A 20,555-nucleotide genomic window follows, 5' to 3' on the forward strand; every position below is an offset into this window, starting at 1 on the left:
GGTGTTTAGATCCATTCTTTAGTGTGGGAATAGATTTGGAAATGTTTTAAGGTCACTAGAATACTCTTGCAGAAAGTTTAGTTGAAATCTTTCTTATCAATTGACTTTCAGTATTAGCTATTACTTGGGTTGAATTCAATAATCATTTCTCCTAGAATATAAATATTTAGGTGGTACATGACTTACCAAATTAAAAGTATTTTAATCCTCTTTCCAACACAAAAAATTTGTCTCATTTAAAGTTTGGAGTAAAATGTTAAGCCCATTTTAGTGAAGCCCTATCAGGTAGTCGCATGTTCACGACCATCACTACGGGCCATGAAGGCTTGCTGCAAATCTTTTTCAGCAACTTTGTACATGCGTCCCAAGGTAAATTTGATCCTTTTCAAAGCTTTTTCACCCTATTCTAAGTCACTTTGGGTGTTTTGAAGGAATATATCAGTCCACTAACTAGTTTTCCTCTCATAATCATCAATCTATTCAATGTAGTTTCAAGAAACTCTTCTCAAAACAAACCTAGAGTTCCTCTTCTTCATCAAGAACCCTAAAGCTTTCAAGTCAAAAATTCAAGAATTAAAGAAAAGCCCTTCATCCAAGATTTTCCCAAGTTCTTCCACTGTAAGAGCTTCATAAGAGAGTTCATTTTTCTCAAGATCAAGCATCGAGGTTCTAGGACTAAGGATTTCCTCCAAAAAACCTAGTTTTTTTCGAGTTTCGATTATAATATCAATCCTCCATGAATATAAAGCTAATCATAGCATTCAATTGAGTTTATACACGCACCCAACATCTGAATTCTATAGTCAAAAAGTTGAGTTGAGTTTTAGCCATAGTGTCTTTGAATTTCGAATGAGTAATATCTTCATTCATTGAGTTCTATATAATTATGAATTGAGATTATTATTATTTGTACACCTTGAATTGTTGATATTATTGTTCACAATTTTATTTACATGAACCCTAGTTGAGTTGATGGTCATTATATTAACATATATTTATTTTGAGTTGATGAGAATTGTTTTCATACATTAAATGAAGTATGATTTTAAACTAAGTTTGTGCATATTTTATTGAGTTTTGAAAGAGCATGAACATTGAGTTTAAATGAGTTTGAGTATTGAGTTAAATGATTCAAGAAATACTTTTGACGAGATGTGAATGATTTTTAAAAGTATATTTTAAATGAAAGAACATTGATGGTTTGAGATGAGATTGAGATTTTTGAGTTAGACTTCAACAAGAATACATGAGATGATTTGAGTATTTGACTTGATTGAGCATATGAGCATAACATATATTTTGGAAGTAGTATTGAGCACCCATTTGGGTAAGAGTAGAGACAACTCTAACCCCATAAACTATGTAGCCAGCGTAGGATAAAGGCTAAGTCTCTCTTGTCGCAAAAGTGGACTTTATATTTGATCCATTGACGTTAATCATCCCTTACCCTCGCAAGATATTGGCGAATGTGGAAATGACATCTTTTTGTTATATCATCACTCGCTCATAGGTGATTGTTGTCAGTTATAAAAACTCTCTAATGAGTGCATATACATTATTTCACCGAGTTGCATTTCTATAAATATGATTGTTGAGACATTGTTTCACGTTTAAAACTTGCATAATTTATTGAGTTGAGTTGAGCTTTGTTCCTGTCATTGAGTACACGTTGAGTTATTATTTCCTATCTACTATTTTACATACTGCACATTCTATGTACTGACGTAGATTTAGGTACTCATGATCGCAGACACATCAGTAAGAATTCTATCCATCAGTAGTTGGTGAGACCTTTGAAATCTATCTTTTAATTATTAGAAGTTAGTTGAGGTAGTTGTGGGCTTGTCTTGGCACCTTCTTACGAGTCAGTTAGAAGCTTCATAGATAGAGTAGATATTGAGTCAGGATAATTCTTTCAGAGTCTATTTTAATACTATAATTACATTATTGATTTTATAATATTGAGTTACATTATAATTTTATTTTAAATCTATTAATTACTTATTGATGAAGTTGCTTTTAAATGCCCACTTGAGTTGAGTCTTCCGTAGAGTAAGTTAGCCAGACCAAGGGTTCATTGTATACCATCAATGGTTTCCAAGTGCCAACCATATCAAGAGTGTACGCTCGAGACATGATAAAATTGGTAGCAGAGCACAAAGTTCAAGTATCTTTGGGTGTCTACAAAGCCATGTTAGTAGGATTTTGTTTATGGTTGTAAGGGCTCCACTTCTATGAAAGAGGGACCGGACATTTAAGAAATTCTTTCCTTCTTTCAAATTCTATATTGTGCAACCGAGTTATCCCTTTAGAAACTTATTCAGATTCATGCATCTCTAAGATCCATTCAGTCTTGATAGTGATGTTAATGATATTAGTTGAGTTATAATAGATGGGAGAGAGTGAGTGTTCTTTATTGTAATTGTTGTGGTGTGCTATTTCCATATAGGTTATAAATGTAAAAGAAGAGCGAGATGAGGTTTTTGGTATATATATTGGATAGGTAAGAGTATATTAGTGTTCCTCTTGGGAAGAGTTGATGCAATGGCATGTGTAGAGATACTAAGGTTGACATGAAAATTTTTAAGAGATATTGACTTCAAAGAAGCCATAAAATGAGTAGAATAATAGGATTGAATGAGTGGTTGTCGTTACGTGATTGATTGTAGTAGGCTATCAATTTCCTCTTGTTAAGGGTTTCAAATAAGTGTATTGGAATGGTTATAGTACTAGGCTTGAATGTGGTATTGATGCATATGGACGAATGCATGATGCATTAGGTGCTTGTTTATTTAGACTCAAGGTTGGTTGAATGTAATAGTAAGGATTAGTAGTCTCGGGTAGAAGTCCCTTCAAAGATATACAACATGAGTTCCGTGTGTCAGAGTAGTATGGTCATCTTATTGTAGCACCTTATGACTTTGAGTTAGGCTTGGACTCTACGAGAGCATGCAATTAGGCTTTGGCCTTAGTGAGAGCTATGATTTTCAAATTCAAGTATAGTATTCAGAAAGAAGAGCATAGTTGAGAAGAGTTTCACGTTTAAAAGCTATCAGTTATATGGCTTGCATAGTAGTCCTATTTTTATTACATGCCCAAGGTATCCATGTTTCATGTCAAATATCTCTTGCTAGAGTATAACTCACTTGCAAATCGTAATCGTTCATACTTCATGAACCTATGTAAGTTGGCTTAGACACGGAAACCTTATAATTACTTTATAGTCAAAAGTCTCATTCGAATCATACATGTAATTCTTTTCCCAAAAAGTGATAAGAAATTTAGATAAAAGAGTTTGAGATTATAGACTTTCTCTCATTTCAGATTCAGTGTCAATTCGTGTGTCTAAGTGCTTCAATTCTTGTACTGTATTTGTGCCTTGTGTAATTTTCTAGCTAGGTCATCATTTGTGGATGAATGATCTCAAGTGAGAGATATTGTAACACCTCAAATATATTTTAAGCTAAAATCTAAACCATTCTTCATAGGTCTATAGGATAGTACAGGATGATTCATAATTATGTGTAGGTGTTAAGATCCATTGTTTAGTGTGAGAATAGATGTGGAATGTTTTAAGATAAAAAATATCGATTGAGTTTCAATATAAGATTTTACTTGGGTCAGTATCAAATCACCATATTTCCTAGAATATAAACATTAGGTTGCCCATGACCTAAAAGATTAAGGGACTTTGAGTCCTCTAGACAACAACACCAAGTTTGATTTATTTGGAGTTCGGAGTAAAATGTTTTGCCAATTTTAGTGAAACCCTATCAGGCAGTCTAATGTTCACAACAACCACTATGGGCCATGAAGACTTCCGTAAGGCTTGCATCAATTTTTTTAGCAACTTCCTGACGCGTCCCAACATTAATTGTTTTCTTTTCCAAAGATTTTTAACCCTATTCAAAGTCATTTTTGGGTATTTTGAAGGAATATAACATTCCACTAACTAGTTTTTCTCTCATAATTGTCAATCTAAACATTCTAGTCTCAAGAATCTATCTGAAAACAAACCTAGAGTTCCTCTTCTTCATCACGAATCCTAAAGCTTGCAAGTCAAAAATTCAAGAATTAAAGAGAGGACCTTCACCCATGGTTTTCCCAAGTTCTTCTACTTTTAGAACTTCATAAGAGAGTTTATTTTTCTCAAGATAAAGCATTGATGTTCCAGGATAAGTGTTTTCATGTTTTGATTGTAATATCAATCTTTCAGGTATGTAAACATAATCACAGCATTGGATAGAGATCATCCACATGCCCGACATCCAAATTCTATCGTCAAAGAGTTAAGTTGAGTTTTAGCCCTAGATAGGGGCATAAGACAAGCTCCTAGCTCTCCCATAACAACATATAAAAAATCATAAGAATGATCAAAAGATAAGTGTATTGTCCTCAAAGAAGGAGGGCTCATCAAAAATATAAGAGGTACAAATAAGAAGGATGAGCATGACCATCGGACCCTACATTATGATATAATGTAGGCAAAAGTATGCGTTAGTACATGAAATGCACTAAGTATGTGAGAAGTATGTATGAACAAGGAAAATAGGACATAATAAATATAAATCATGTGATGCATGACCAATATCTTCAAACATGAGTAAAATCATAAAAAATTTAAACATCATAAATATATGGTTGATGCATCATAAAATATAATCATGGGGACTTTTTAACATAGTATATACATGAGTGGGATAGTAAACGTCACTTTGAGAGCCATAAGTCTTTGTGAGAGATATCGTTAATGACATATAAGAATATGTGAGCTATAACATGGAATTCTGATATAACTCCCACATTGGGAAGAGAGAGGCTACTTGCCAAGTGAGACTCAGTGATGCTTATGTGGATCTGATATACTACTAAGGAATGAAGCCTCAACTAATGGATGACTCTTTCTAAGGAATCAATCCTCTACTAATGGGTGATCATACTTTATACGGTGGCATATAGTTATGGGACAATGGAATTTATTCTAACGGTCTCATGCCTCTACTAATGGGTGAGAGACTCTTATCCCAAGGTCCACTCGGTGTTAGGTCAACTCTCAAAGGAATATCATACATATCATTTATCATAAGATTTGAAGAGAGTAAGAATCTAGCAATACCAATTTCATAATAAATACTTGAAAATCATAAGAATAGATCCTTCAACATATCATGATCATAACATAATTCATATGGGCTCTAGGCTTTACTAACGATATCTAAATCATGATTTCTTTTACATAGTGGGAAAACCTTTCATAATTCATGGTTACTTGCTTGAAACATAATTGAAAACATCATTCTTAACTTTCATGGGTCATTCATAAGTCTTGATAAATATTCATAAAACATTCATGGAAATTCTTCATAATTCATGATCATAAATCCTTGAAAACATACTTAAAAATAGTGTATAGCATGGGTCATTGAAATTCAACTTGATGTCATGCAATGTATTGTGAATTATGTATAATTAGACTAATAATAATGAAAAACATCATAATTAAGAAGACCCAATGCACATTCATGAAATTAGGGCTTTTGGAAAAAGAATTCATATGAGATTTTGAGAGAAAACTTGGGACTCTATGGGTGAAAAGGTCCATGGATGAATTCTCATATACCTTAATAATTTAAAGAACTAAGTACAAGCTTCTAGAAATGGAGACTTGATCTTGACCTCAAAGCCCTAACTTGACTTATGGAAGAAGAAACATCTTTGGGAAAGAAAGTTTGTAGAGAGATGATTTTTGTGCTATTACCTATTATCCAAAGAGAAATCCTTCCAGTAGTATCGGCCATTTACCCCACTTCCCTCCAGATTTCATCAAGTGGTCATGCTAGAGACATAAACAGGTGATTGAGAGGGAATAAGGGATTAAAGAGGGTTTTGGGTATTTATAGGTTATGGGGAAAGGTCCTAAAAACATCCAACTAGTAATATGAAAGAGTAGGTAATGACCAAAACACCCTAAGTTAAAAACTAAATGGACCCCTAGATAGACCACCTTTACGGTCCGTGAAGAGCTCCATGGGTCGTAACATGGTCTATGAATATTTCTTTGGTCAAGTTTGAATGAGGCCTCATGAATAAATGGGACCATGGGTTGTAATGGTCTCTACAAGCCATGGTGGCCCTCATGAAGCTGACCCACTTTATGGTTTTAAGGGTTGGTTTACATGAACCACTTGACGGTCCATGATCATGACTATGGGTTGTGAATCCAGTGTGGTCTGCTCCTGATCTCACATTCATTTCCTAGAACTTCCACATCTCCTTTGCATGGGAAGTGGTGCTGAATACAGCCTGTGATGGGTCTTTTAAACCTCAAATGGTGCAAATTTTTCTGAGATTTCATTCTTACACTTTATTTTCCGACATTCCAACTTTTAGGATCTTACAAAATATAATTGGTGAGACATTGTTTTACTTTTAAAATTTGCATACTTTATTGAGTTGAGTAGATATTGGTTCTTGTTATTGAGTAGACTTTGAGTTATTCTTTCCTTTCAGCTATTTTACATACAATCTATTCCATGTACTATCGTCATTTGACACTGCATCAATTTATGATGTAGATCTATGTACTCATGATTGCACACACATCTGTAAGACTTTTATCCATTAGTATTTGGTGAGACCTTATTGTATTCAGAGGAGCTCTTTCCTTCGAAATCTATCTTTTCATTATTTCTATTCAGTTGTGTAGTTGTGGGCTTGTATTGGCACCTTATTATGAGTCAATTAGAGGCTTCATAGACAGAGTAGATGTTGAGTCAGAATGATTCTTTCAAATTCTATTTTAAAACTATAATTGCATTATTGAGTTTATAACGCTAGGTTATATTATATTTTGAGTATTTTAAATTTATTCTTTACTTATTGATGAAGATGTTTTTAATTGACCACATAAGTTAACTTTCTATTGATTTGAGTCTTTCACTGAGTGAGTTAGCCAGGACAAGGGTTCTCTGGGGACCAGCAATAGTTTTTGAGTACTGACCATGTCTAGGGTGTAGGCTTAGGGAGTAACAGTATCTCAAGCTTTAGCCCATAATGGAGTGTCTGTGATGATCGTTCGACCCTATGTTATGATACAATATAGGCAAAAGTATGTGTTAGTACATGGAATATACTTAGTAACTGAGAAGTATGCATGAGCAATAATAGTCGGACATAGTCAATATGAACATGTGATGTATGCCCAATATCTTTAATATGAGAGTAATACTTGTAAACACTTTAAAACATAACATATGGTCAATGCATCATAAGACATCATAAAATCTTATAGAGCATAACATATACATATATGGGATATTAACCTTAACTGACATGTAAGGCCATATGAACTATAACATGGAATCCAATATAACTCCCACAATGATAAGAGAGAGATTACTTGCCAAGGTAGACTCTTTATCATAAACATAAACATGAGCTATATGTGGATCCACTAGCTATGCCATAAAGGCAATCTTATGGTGCCATGTAGTTTTGGAACTAATGGTTGCTATCTAGAGTTCCCTCATGGATTCCCACTATAAAGTTTTCTCGGTGCTAGGTCAATCCCAATGGAATACATAAAACATAGTCATTAGGAAAGGTAATCAACCAATCCAACATCATAAAAATACAGCATATGAATAACTCCTTGAAAGTCATGATCATAATTTGAACTTCTGGATACTTACCTTTCTAAGAATTCAAATGGTCATATCTTGTATATTCTGAGAAATTCTGTTACAATTCATAGTTTTATACTTCAAATCATACTTGAATTATAATACATAACTTTCATAAATTATTCATAAAATGTTCTTCATTCCTTGATCATAAATTCATGGTTTAAAACTTGAAACTCATAACATAATGCATGGGTCACTGTAAAATACATTTAAAACATGAAATTTAATTGGAATCATGGATTAATGAACCATTGTAATTGAAATAAATCATAACATAATTAATCCATATGCAATTTGATCAAAACCCTAGAATTTGTAGAATTAAAATGAATAAAAATGAGAAGAAAACTTTGGGACTCCATGGATGAATTTCCAACATACCTTAATGAAGATCAAACATGAAATTTTGAAGAAGAAGATTGAACCTTAGAACCTTAGCTTTATGAAGAAGCCTTTGGGAGAGAATTCCTTCATGCCTTAGAGTTACTTTTGAGAAAATAAAAGGGAATGGTGGGAATTTGAAGAATTTAGGTGTTTATAGGCCTATCATAACACCCCAAAAGGACATAGTATAGGTGCACAAAAGATGGGAAATACCAAAAATAACCCTCATTAAATATGATTGGAGTGACCTATGGACGACGACCTATGAGTCGTAAGTCGGGGGACAACTCATTAAGAAGGAGTTGTACGATCAGTGCTCCAGAAGTTGAGCTACTACAATTGTACCTTCGACCATCCAAGTGGAGTCTATAGATCATCAAATAACATATGGGTCATAGATACTAGTCATCAACCTCCCCAAAACCTACCCAAAAATCCAAAACTCTGGAACCCTCCTACGGGTGTAGTCTATGGGCCGTCAAACTTCTTATGGGTCGTAAGGACCCGTTGTCCTGGTAACATTCCAAGACCTGAAACTTTAAGTCTCTGATCACTTCCTAAGGGTTGATCCTACGTATCGTAGAAGCTTCTACAGTCTGTAGGTCCTCCTCATAGAGTGACCGATCACTAGGTAGAATTTCTCCCTTCTCAGACCATTCATACACATCTTTCCTATGACTCGTCAATCTTTCTATGATCTTTCAATTTTACTTCATCTTAAACTCCAATTTTTGTTGCTTTTTCTGGAATATTGCCCTTAGTTTGGCCTTCCAACATTCGAGGTCTTATAGATACAAATATAATCTTACGGATCTGTGAAACTCTACTAAGCACTTTATCTTGTACTGGTAAGATCAGCGAACCTATAGCTCTCATACCATGCTTTCATAATCTGACATTAGCCCATGATAGTGCCTACTATAAACTCCCTACTAGGCAAGCCAAATGGAAGAAATAATAGAAAGAAGAGAGGCCCATAGATATGTGTATAACAATACATAATATATAAAAGGGGTAAGGAATTACCAAGAAGGATAATACCAAAAACAAGAATCAACCTTAGACTAGGTGTCACCGGTACAAGAGCGTCTAAGTATAAAAAGGACTATATGCAGCAGATCTTTCTAATAAAAATACAAATACATAGTAAAAAAAATGGAAAGCATCAAATCTTCAAACGCCAATAGCTTAGCACAGTTCTAATCATAGACAAGCACGGGAGATCCGAACTCAGTGAGTGTGACTCGTAGTAGGAGTTATATCAAAAAAAATATGCAGAAGTGTAGTATGAGTGCCAAAGTATGGGGAACTTAGTAGGCGTCATAAGCCGAACAAGTTTTTATGACCTGATTCTATACCCTGGTTGAGACACAGTTCCTAGAACCAAAAGAAGTCTCAAACTAACCTTTGTCATAACATATCAAAGGATAAACATAGAGGACCTAAGAGGAAGCTTATAAAATATAACTGCATAAGTTATAAAAGAGAACATGGAAATATCCATGAGACTATATTACTAATGTTTAAATAAAGCCTCTACTACTTAAAATGAAATAAAATAGTTTATCGGGACATGACGCCCACCTACCACAACCATGATAAATAATAGAAATACTAAAACTTACTATAATCCTTGAAGTCCCCAAATAAGGAGGACTAAACAATGGCTAACCAGGACTACTGTAATCACTTAGCCACAAGTCTGGGAACGGGCACCGAAATCTATATCATAAGAGGATGCAACATAGAAATAGTATGTGTCAATACACAAAATGTGCTGAGTAAGTAAGTAGTAAAGTCATAATCATTTAGAAATGATACATGTATATGGACAGTAAAATAGGGCTTTTAAAAACTTATGCATAATCAAAGAACTGAATAGTAAATAGTGGATTCCAAAACAAGTATCATCAAAATCTCTTTGCAAATGATCATAGACATGTACATAATTTTTTTATAAAACTTTCATATGCATATACATAAAAACAATATGCTAAAATAATCATAGTGTATGAAAACATAAGGTAAGAATGAATAATTTAAAATAGGAGAGATTCTTCTAATCGACATACACCATGTGAGATCATTATGTCTGTTAGCTAACAAAGTTGGGTCGGCTGCCCTATACGTTTCCAGGGTATAGGATCAAATCAAACCTAGATGGATCCATTAGTTAAAGGCGATACACTTAAGTCCTACATTGGAGCGTAGTGTAACATTCCTCAAAATGTTCACAAGATCCTTTAAAATGCCTTGGAAAAAGGTCGCTTGTGTAATGCATTATTTCTATCTTTTTTGGCCAATCCAAGTCCGGAATATCGATTGGGGGGTCAAAATCTGCGGAAAAATTATTTTGGTGGAATTTTAGGACCCGTATATCAAAACATAAATTTATCAATATATTTCACAAAAAAGTGAGGTGCGTGGAAACTTTGTGTTACCCACTTTCTCCCACATAGTGTAATCTTTCCAGGAGTCAACGTTTGGCCAAAATCTCATTCGCTCAAAATTTACCTATCTGGGAATAACTCCGCATCGCAGACTTTGGTGTGACTTTTTGTTCAAATTCATTTTTTAAAATAGGGACACATTAGACATTTTTCTAATTATTAGTTGAAACTAGACGTTTTTAGGGCCTAATTCTACTCTGTAAACCATCCTAAACCTCTAATTTCATTCATTTAATCACAATTCACCTATTCAAATATTTATCTCTCTATAAAAAAGCTCTCAAGGTCTCCATTGAAGACCTCCCAGAAATTTACTTAAGCTCTCCATCAAAACTCTCAAATTCTTTAAAATTATTTGTTCTTCTCACTTAAGATATGTGGGCAATTGATCTTAGGGTACTTTCACCCAAGGAGCCCAACAAATTCTCTACTTTTTCAATCAATTAAAGTATGTAATTTTATGGGTTTTATGATCTTCATTCACATTGTATGAATTATGATTTTAATTATGATTATGAGCCTATTTTAATATATATTGATGGTTATTGAGTTGAACTGGAGAGTTTTTCTATGAATTTACTACATTGAATCCTAAGGTTCATGATATGAATTATGGATATTTTCAATTATGAATCCAATTGAGATTATTTTTATGAATTATGTATGAATTGATATTAAGTATATGATCATATATGTTTTTAATCCAATTTCATGATTTTCAAGTCCGTTGATCATGAATTCATATTTTACCCTAATTTCAAGAATAGGCTATGATCATGAATTTCAAGTATGTAAGCAAGCTTTATGAGTGAGGATAACTTAAGACCCTAATGATGTTTTGTGAAAATGATTCCTAATGATGGAAGGCCTACACCCACATTACATGAATCACATGATAATAAGTGATTCCTCTGAACATGTTTATAAAGTATGATTACGAAAGGCTTACGTTTTATGATAAATATGATTTATGTTTATGATATGATATGTATTTCATGGGATGTTAACTTAGCACTGAGAAGACTTTGAGGTAGGGGCTCGACCTAAGCCTTAATAGAAACCTCTAGTCCCTTAAAATACATTGCTACTGTAGGTTTGCTAGTATGACCTAGTTAGTGGATCCACATATAGCACATGATTAGGATAATATTGGTTGGAGTCTACCATGGCAAGTAGCCTCCCCCGTTCTCGATGTGGGAATCATCAAATGTCATGTAATTGCTCGCATAGTCTTATTATCGGTAACGGTTATCTCTCACATATGTATGGTTGTTATGATGTAATGAAAGTCTACTCCTATCCTTTACTTTTATATGATGCTCTTATGATTTAAAGTGTTTTAACCTTTCTCATTTTTCATTATGATTTTAGTAACTCTTTTCTCATGCTATTTAAAATGGTCATTGCACAATCTTGTTTTAATTATGCATTGCATCGCCTACATACTTAGTACATTCAAACATACTAACGCATACTTTATTGACTACATTATATTACAATGTATGGAAGATCACTCCATCTTATTCATGTGGTTAGTTGGTGATCCATCTTGAAGACTTATGTGGTGAGTCTTCATGCTTCGAGGGCAAGCCGAGTCATTTTATCTTTATTTGTCATTTCTAGACTATGTTGAAGTCTTAAGACTATCCCATGTAATGTCATTATTTTCTTGAGAGTGAGCTAGGAACATATCCTAGTCCCTGCCTATGTATTCATATAGAGGCATGTTGAGCATGTTGTGGAAAGGAGTCTATGTTGTCATGATTCTCTCTAGATACGCTATATTCTTGGGCTTATATGAGTTTCCCTCTTATTGTTTACCTTATGTATTCTTATGATATGCTAATAGGCTTGGTTGAGGTTTCTTCAAGAATCCTAATTGCCGTGTCACGGCTAGGCCCTAGTTCGGGTCGTAACACATAGTTATAGGACTTGGTTCTTTATAAAACCCACTTCATTAACTCCCCCGAATTATTTAAGCTAATATTCGCACACCTACTTCACAATTTCTTGACTCGAACATTGTGTCGTAAGAGAACTTGATTTACTTATATGGTGACTCTATTATAAAGGACTGTCTTAGGGTAGTTTAGTAAATATTCATGAAATTATATATATATATATATATATATATATATATATATATCCTTCTAATAATAGTAAGCAAGGTTTGATTAGTTTTTAATTTTGGGCATCCAGCTTTGTAATAATATTATTTTAAAGTATATCGCACCTTTTCTCAAAGGGAGTCGATTCCCTTAATGCTAATGTCTATTATAACTCTCTCATAACCATTTAGATCACAAAAGTAACAAGAAAAACTAGTTCCTTATAGTTAAAAATTGAATACACACCCTACACTTGGTAAGTGATCAAATTTGTTTCTGAACTGTGTAGTGTTTAGTATTGTTAGCATATCTCCTTGTGTGGAGACTTGTTTTCAAAAATTAAATATATTTTAGAAATTTAACACACAAACCTACAACTCTTATGTTCATGTTTGAAACTAACTTTGCTTCTATAAATTTTGAAAAGTTGTCACAATATATATCAAGTTTTGTCCTGACTTTTTATTTATAAATCCTTTATGTGAAACTGTTAGTGTTTTGATTATATCTCTTCGTACAAAATAAATTTTATAATGGTTATTGATTACTTGCAACCCCAAGACATATATCTACAAATTTTACAAGACTGTAAAGTCTAGTTTTGGTGTTTACCAATTTGGAATTTAGTCACAACAAAATGCAGTCAAGCTGTCCAGATTTACAATTTTGGAAATTTATGTGATGTGCACAAAGTAGGGTCACATTTGATATCTATATTTTTTGTTTTCACCTGCTAAAATTTCTGAATATTAAATGATTATTTGATTATGTATTAAAGGTATTTATACTCTTGTACAAGATAACGAAAATTGTTTGAGGAAATTGACGCACTTGTTGATCCATAATTTGAACTCTTGTAGGGCTATTTATGTGCTAAGGATCCAAGGTTCATGTATAAACCTGTACTTGTACTTTTGTTACCTGCTTGTATATTTGAAAGTCTATCTTAGTACCTTGGTTACCTTCTTTTTATTTTATATTATTGTGTTGGTATCTTTTTAGACTTGCAAGACACTTGTTTAACTCGCCCACTTGTACGGATTGGTCAATCACTTGGCATTCTTGTGGACTTTGTCCTTCTTATGGCTATGAATTTGTTAGTATTGACATGCCTTTTGACTCGGATCTTTTGTCATCTTGACTCTGGATTTTTGGTTTGTCATTAGTATGGAAGTTTTCCATTTTATGTACGAACTAGAAAGTTATTTTTAATATGGTTTTTAGTTCTCTTGATTAGTGGGTCTTGATCATTCTTGATATAGGGCTTCGGTCCTTCTTGATACTTGATTATGGTTTATGTGATGGAATGATGTATATATTGGGCAAGACTTGCTATTTGATCTCTTGTGAAATTGTGCTATGAGCTTTCTTAACACTTAGATATTTAAACATCAGACTTGATACTCTTGATATATTTGTTTACTTGATTATTTATTACGTTTCAATTATGTTTCCCTCAATTTGAAAAAGTTAAATTGGTGAATCTAATGGCTTCAAAGCTATAGCGTTTACACCACTAAGTTTTATTCTTTGATATAATTGTGTCTATCATAGGGAATACCCCAGAAGATACTTGAAATTGACCATTGGAGATAATGTTTTTAGGAGCTTTAAGGAAGATCATATTTGCATATAGGCATCTATATTTTGTAGTAGTCTTGGGACATGTATATAATCCATGGGTTGTACATGTATATGTATTTTGTTTTGAAAGTTGGTTCAATCATGACAACATGGCCAGTAACTTAAATTTGGTGGAATGTTTTGTTATTTTTGGGTGTATAAACCCAAGTCTTGTAATGTACTAAATTTACTTTTTGTTTTTGTATTTTTGTATGAAGCATGAACTAGTCAACTTTGGTACTCATAAGTATGGTAATATTTAAAAACGTGATTTGTAGTAGTTTGGAATGATACATGGAAATCTCATAAGGTATTTTTCAAATTATTTTGAAAAGTTCTCGCACCATAAATTGAGAATACTTATTTGTTTAAATCTAAGATCAAATTATTTTTTAAATGCCAGGATTTCTACCTTTAACTATATTGAATGTGCCTAATGTCACTATTAAATTGTGATTAATATGTCTTACGTTAATCTTTTTTAAATGTCGCAACTATTATAAAAGTTTTCTTTTCAAAAAGTAGCATAATCCCATGTTGCTACAAATGTTGGTATTACAGACTATGTTTTGGTTCTAAGACTTTTGTTGTGATTTGCTCGTATACTTGCTTCATTTTTGAAAGTTTTGGCTATGTTATTTTCTCACTTACATGGTTAATAGTATCTTTAATGCATGTATCGCATATGCATCATGTACATGTCCCTAATGTAATGTTGATCTTCTATTTTGAAGAAATTAAGTTATGGCCTCTTCTTCTAATATACCTATGGAAGCTTCTCTTGAAGGTACATGTAACTCTTATTCCCAAATTCATGCACTAGAAGGGGTTGGCAAAAATTCATTGAATCAATACGTTCCCTGTATTAGTGGATCTGAAGTGGAAACCAACAAGGTGTAAGAGTTGGTCCATAACCTCATATGAGTTGTAGTACTCCGGTGATGACTCCTCCTTTCAAATAGATTATTGAATTTTTCCTACACATGGTGGAAATTAAAAGACCCCGAAAATCGTAAAGTTAGAACAAAAAGAAAATTCTCAGAAAATAGATCTGACCTCAAGTGTATGACTGAACCTATGAGTTGTAGGTGCTTCCACAAGTCATAATATTGAGTAGTAGAAGTGGTATTAAGGTGGAAGATAGATTTAAGTAAAAGGGGAAGTGTACGAGTTAGGTCAATGACTCATAGATAGGATTATGACTCGTAAAGAAACCTCATAGTGAAACTTCAGAGACTCAGAGTTTTCCTTCTTTTTGGATGTTGCAGGACAAGATGGGACTATGACCCGTAAACCTTTTGAAGAGTCATAAGAATAACATGTAGAGAAAGATCAGAGGCTCTAAAATTAGGGTCTTCTAAGACCTGTAGGATGACTCAAAGTTGACGAGTCATAGGAGTCTTGATGACTCATAGAGTCAAAGTTGTAGGTTTAAGATCTAAGTTTAATGAAGGGTTGTAATGACATCCAAGGTCATTTTTGTACTTTTCTGTGTTTTTAACATTTTACTCCTTTCCGTAGCTTCTTTATAGCTCAAACGTGATATTGGGGTGGGTATCATGCTTTCCGAGGTATTCAGTTGATTTTTGAGGTGGTTTGGCCATTTTTGAGGTTTAAGGTTTGAAAGAGTTGACTTTAGGTAACATCCGGAGATTCGAGCGTCGTATGAGAACTTTAATGGTTCCATCAGCTTTGGAAGGTCCATTTTGGTCTATAAGGAACGTCGGTTTGGGTTTTGGAGTCTTTGTTTTGAGTTAAGGTAGTTTTGCCATTTTAACTTTAAATTTTTACCAATGGTTGAGTTCAGTTAATATTTTGAGTAAATACGTTCGGATGAAAATTCCATCTGCGTGGTTAGCTCCGAAATGCCAAGTTTGGTTTGGAACGACATTTGGTTCGGGTCCCAAGGTGATCAAAATGATTTTTTAGACATTTGTGCATTTTAAGTATTTTTCTTAAAATCTTTGACTTGGGTAAACATTCCGTCGAAATGACCTACGTTGGGAAATCAGTTGATTCTGTTATGTCTGGAATACCATTTCCAGTTGGGTAGCATCATTTGTTTGTGTGAACTGGATTCCAAACAAATTCGGAGCCCTGTTGTGGGACTTGTTTCCTTAGTGAAAATACACCAGCACAGATACTAGTGCGCATGGAAATTATTCTCCATATTTACAGGCCCCAAGCCGTGTCCATAGAGGTCAAGAGTTTTGTTCTCCATGTTCACAGGCCTTAGGCCGTGTTGGCGGAGTTATGGATGGTTGTTCTCAGTGAGCCTCCGTGTTCGCGGATTGTTAGTTTGCTGATCTCTTCGTTTGCGAAGGACAAATAGGTCCTGGCAGTGTGGTCTTTTAAGATCCATTACCTGCTCCTATTTCCCCATTCCTAACATATCAAAACATAAATGTTGGGAGAAAATCTTGATCATTTTCGATCATTCTTGTTCCGATGCATTGGGTATTCTTGCGGGAACATTCCGAGATCCTTTCCTGTCCTAAAAACCTTGTAAGTTTTTCATAAATTTCATTGTTTCTTGCATTTTTGAACTATTCCAGGGCTTGAATTTGGTGGAATTATTTGAGCTCTTCTGATGCTCAGAACGTGCCCATTTTTGGGGCACAAGTTCCTTGACTTATTTTGGACCTAGTGACAAAGTTGGTTTTTTATTTTGTGTGTGGGTTTCATTGTCGAATTTTTACCCAATTTTAGTTCCATTTATAATTATAAAAATATAGTTATCATTGGCCTTATTTTGATGTATTATTTGATAATTTGATAGAGTGGCATCATTTGAAGTCATCTCACAAAGGAAAAACTCAAGTTTAGCGGTTTGGGTACGGTTTTGACTTTGAGGTAGGTTATGTCTTACTCTTTTTAGACTTGACTTGGGTGGAATTGGTATATTTTAGGTAGTGATGTGTTACTAGATTATCCTATTTAGCAATTTGGAACCGATGATCATCGTTGGAAATAGTTTGGGTTTTCCCTTGGAGCCTTAGTCTAGGTGATGTTGTGGCATGCTTTCACAACTTAGAATCCTTATAATTCGCTCCTTGGTGAATTGGACTTAGGATGCCGTAGTTTGACTTGTTTGGTTTCGTTCGCCACTTGTTGTGAATTTTGGCTTATACTTGTACCTTGATTGCCTTTGATATTGAAATGGTGGGCCCAAGACCGTCTTTTTTATAAACCGAAGTCTCAGGTTAGTGATTTGGTTCCCTTGACATGATTTTTACTTGGCTCGAGGAGTATATAATTTATACATACTACTTGTATTGATTTGCCTCGCCGGTGTTAAAAACCCTTTTTAAAGAAAGAATAAAATGATGAGATTAATACTTTTGGTTGATAAATAAGGGTAAGGATTTTATTAAAGAAATACCAGGGATATGTTAACTTATGACATTTCATATTGAGAAGCTTAGGGTGTGAATTACGAATGGCCTACTGACATAAATTTTGGATTATTATTATTATTATTATTGTTATTGAGAAGCTCGAGGTTTGAATTCTGGGCGGCCCGCTGACACATATTTTGGATTATTATTACTACTATTTTTATCAAGAAGCTTAAGGCGTGAATTCCGAGCGGCCTGAGGATACATACTCAGGTTACTATTATTATTATTATTATTATTATTATTAATATTGAGATGCTCAAGGTGTGAATTCCGGAAACCCCACGACATTGTTGAGGAATAATGTCCTACATTTATTATTTTATATTGATGTATTTCTTTGGTATTTGCGGGATAAGATTGTTAATATGTTTTCCTGTTTGGTTGGAATTTATTTCATTACTGTATGATCCTTCCCATACCCTGTTTTCCTGTTACTATAGTTTTATGCTCCTCTCTTATTACCAGTGGTATCATGATGCTGCTTATTATATATTTATTATTTTTGATCTTGGTCGGCCTATGATGCCTACTGAGTACCCTCTATTTTGGTACTCATACTGCACTGCTCATCTTTTTGATGCATCTCTCAGTTCGAGCCACCCCTAGCGCACGCCTAATCATCCATTGTAGTGCTAGATTCAGATTGTGGTGAGCTCTTGGTGTTCATAGACTTGCTACTTTACCTCTTTTAAACTGACTTACAATTGTACTTTTGGATAGTAAGATCTGTATTGTAGATATATACATTGTCAACTTTTGTACTTACTAGCTCCTATATAGGTGACACCAGGTCGGGGTAGAGGTCAAGATCGAAATTAAGGTAGGGGTAGAGATCAAGAAACAATACCAGTTCCAAAGCCAGATATAGAGGTTGAATAGTTCGAGCATCAGCCGGTGGAGGATGATAAACCTCAGACCCTACCCGGATTTGTGGCCACACCATTGTTACAGGATACTCTGTGCCGAATCCACAACCTCATGGAGAGGATGTATTGATAAAGGACACTACCTAGCACTTCAGCTAGACCTCAGGTCTGGAGGAGGCACAAACTTCAGGCCAGGTCGGGGAATAATATTATCAAACCCTAGTTCTACAGCCCACTACTAGCGCTCCTCGTTCGGTGATTCAGCATGTTTCTACAGTTGTTCAGTACATGATAGCTAGGCTAGTTATGACTGCTGAGGATTAGAAGATGTTAGGGAGGTTTATTAGATTGGCCCCTCCCAAGTTCTCAAGTACCGCAAACGAGGATGCCCATGAGTTTTTGGTTAGTTGCTGAGAGAGATTACCTAACCTCATATTTATGGAGTACCACGTAGTTTATTACATTACTTTCTAGTTGGATAGACCAGTGAAGCAGTGGTGGAGGTTCTATATTAGCTGCAGACCTGTGGGATTGCCGCCGATCCATGGACATAGTTCTCCAAGGCTTTCTTAGAGAAGTATGTACCTCATAATTTGAGAGAACGGATGAGAGATGAGTTCACAAAACTGGTGCAGGGATCAATGATGGTCACAAATTATGAGTCTCGATTCTATAAGATCTCCTGGAACACTACCATAATCATGCCAACAGAGAAGGAGCGAGTATGCCGGTTTGTTAGAGGGTTATTTTTTCCTTTGAGGCTGGCTATAGAGCAGATGGTTTCATCGGCATATTCATTCTTTCACATAGTATATCATGCCTATACTATTGAGGTTGTACATCGTGAGGCCTATGGAGGTAATGACAAGCAGTCTCGCCACCAGTCCAGTTTCAGTAGATGCTAGTCATATGGTAGGGTTTCTTTTGGTAGAGAACATCCACAGCAGTATCCACCTAATAGAACAGTACAGGAAGCCTTATATCTTATCAATGGAAGATCAGTAAGTACCGACAGTCAGAGCGTCCATAATTCTGATCAGTCTTCTCGAGGTCAAACTTCTAGGCATTCAGGCCATGGTGGCCATTTAGGTTCAGCTGGGACTTCACAGGGTAGTTCATTCAAATGAACATACTTGAATTTGGTGTGATAGGTCACTTTTCCAGTGAGTGCCCAACTATTAGCCACCGCAGATGCCAAATGCAGCAGAGTTAGCATATTCAGTCAGAGCCTAAGTTCAGTCTCATGGAGAGAGAGAGTGCCAGGTGGTAGAGGTGAGTTACAGGGTACTTGGGGCCAGGTGGTAGAGGTGGACGCAGTCACATGTATGCTTTTCTGGCAGGCCGGAGGTGGAGACATCGAATGCCATCATTACAGGTATAATCTTCATCTCTCATCGGTCTTTCTTTGCTTTATTTGATACATGATACACTTACACATATATGTTTGCGTATTATGCTACACGATGGGATGTTTTATATGATCCATTGCCTATGCATATGTTAGTAACTACGCCTATATGTGATTCTTTAGTAGTAGATCGAGTATATTGATCCTATGTAGTGACTATCGTAGGGTATGATACTAGACTAGTCCTTATTGTTCTAGATATGATAGACTTTTACTTGATTCTATACATGGATTGGTTTTCTACCCATCATGCGGTTTTGGATTACTTCTCCAAGATCGTTACTTTGTGTATGCTTGGCATTCCTCCGTACGTATGGACAGATGTAGTTATTCATATACCATGTGGTGTGATATCCTTCCTCAGGACGTAATGGTTAGTGGGGAAGGTGTGTCCTATCCTATCTTGCTTATGTCTATGACACTAATGCTGATACTTCTTTTATTATTTGTGTTCAGGTGGTCCAAGAGTTTCCTTATGTATTTCCTACTAATCTACTTGGTCTTCCTCCTGAGCGTTATATTTATTTTGACATTGATGTTGAACTAGGTACACAACCAGCCTCTATTCCTTCGTATCGGATGGGTTTAGTAGAGTTGAGAGAGCTTAAGGTACAACTCTAGGACCTCTTA

The sequence above is a fragment of the Solanum dulcamara genome, chromosome 8 (assembly GCF_947179165.1).
Source record: "Solanum dulcamara chromosome 8, daSolDulc1.2, whole genome shotgun sequence".
Lineage (NCBI taxonomy): Eukaryota > Viridiplantae > Streptophyta > Magnoliopsida > Solanales > Solanaceae > Solanum > Solanum dulcamara.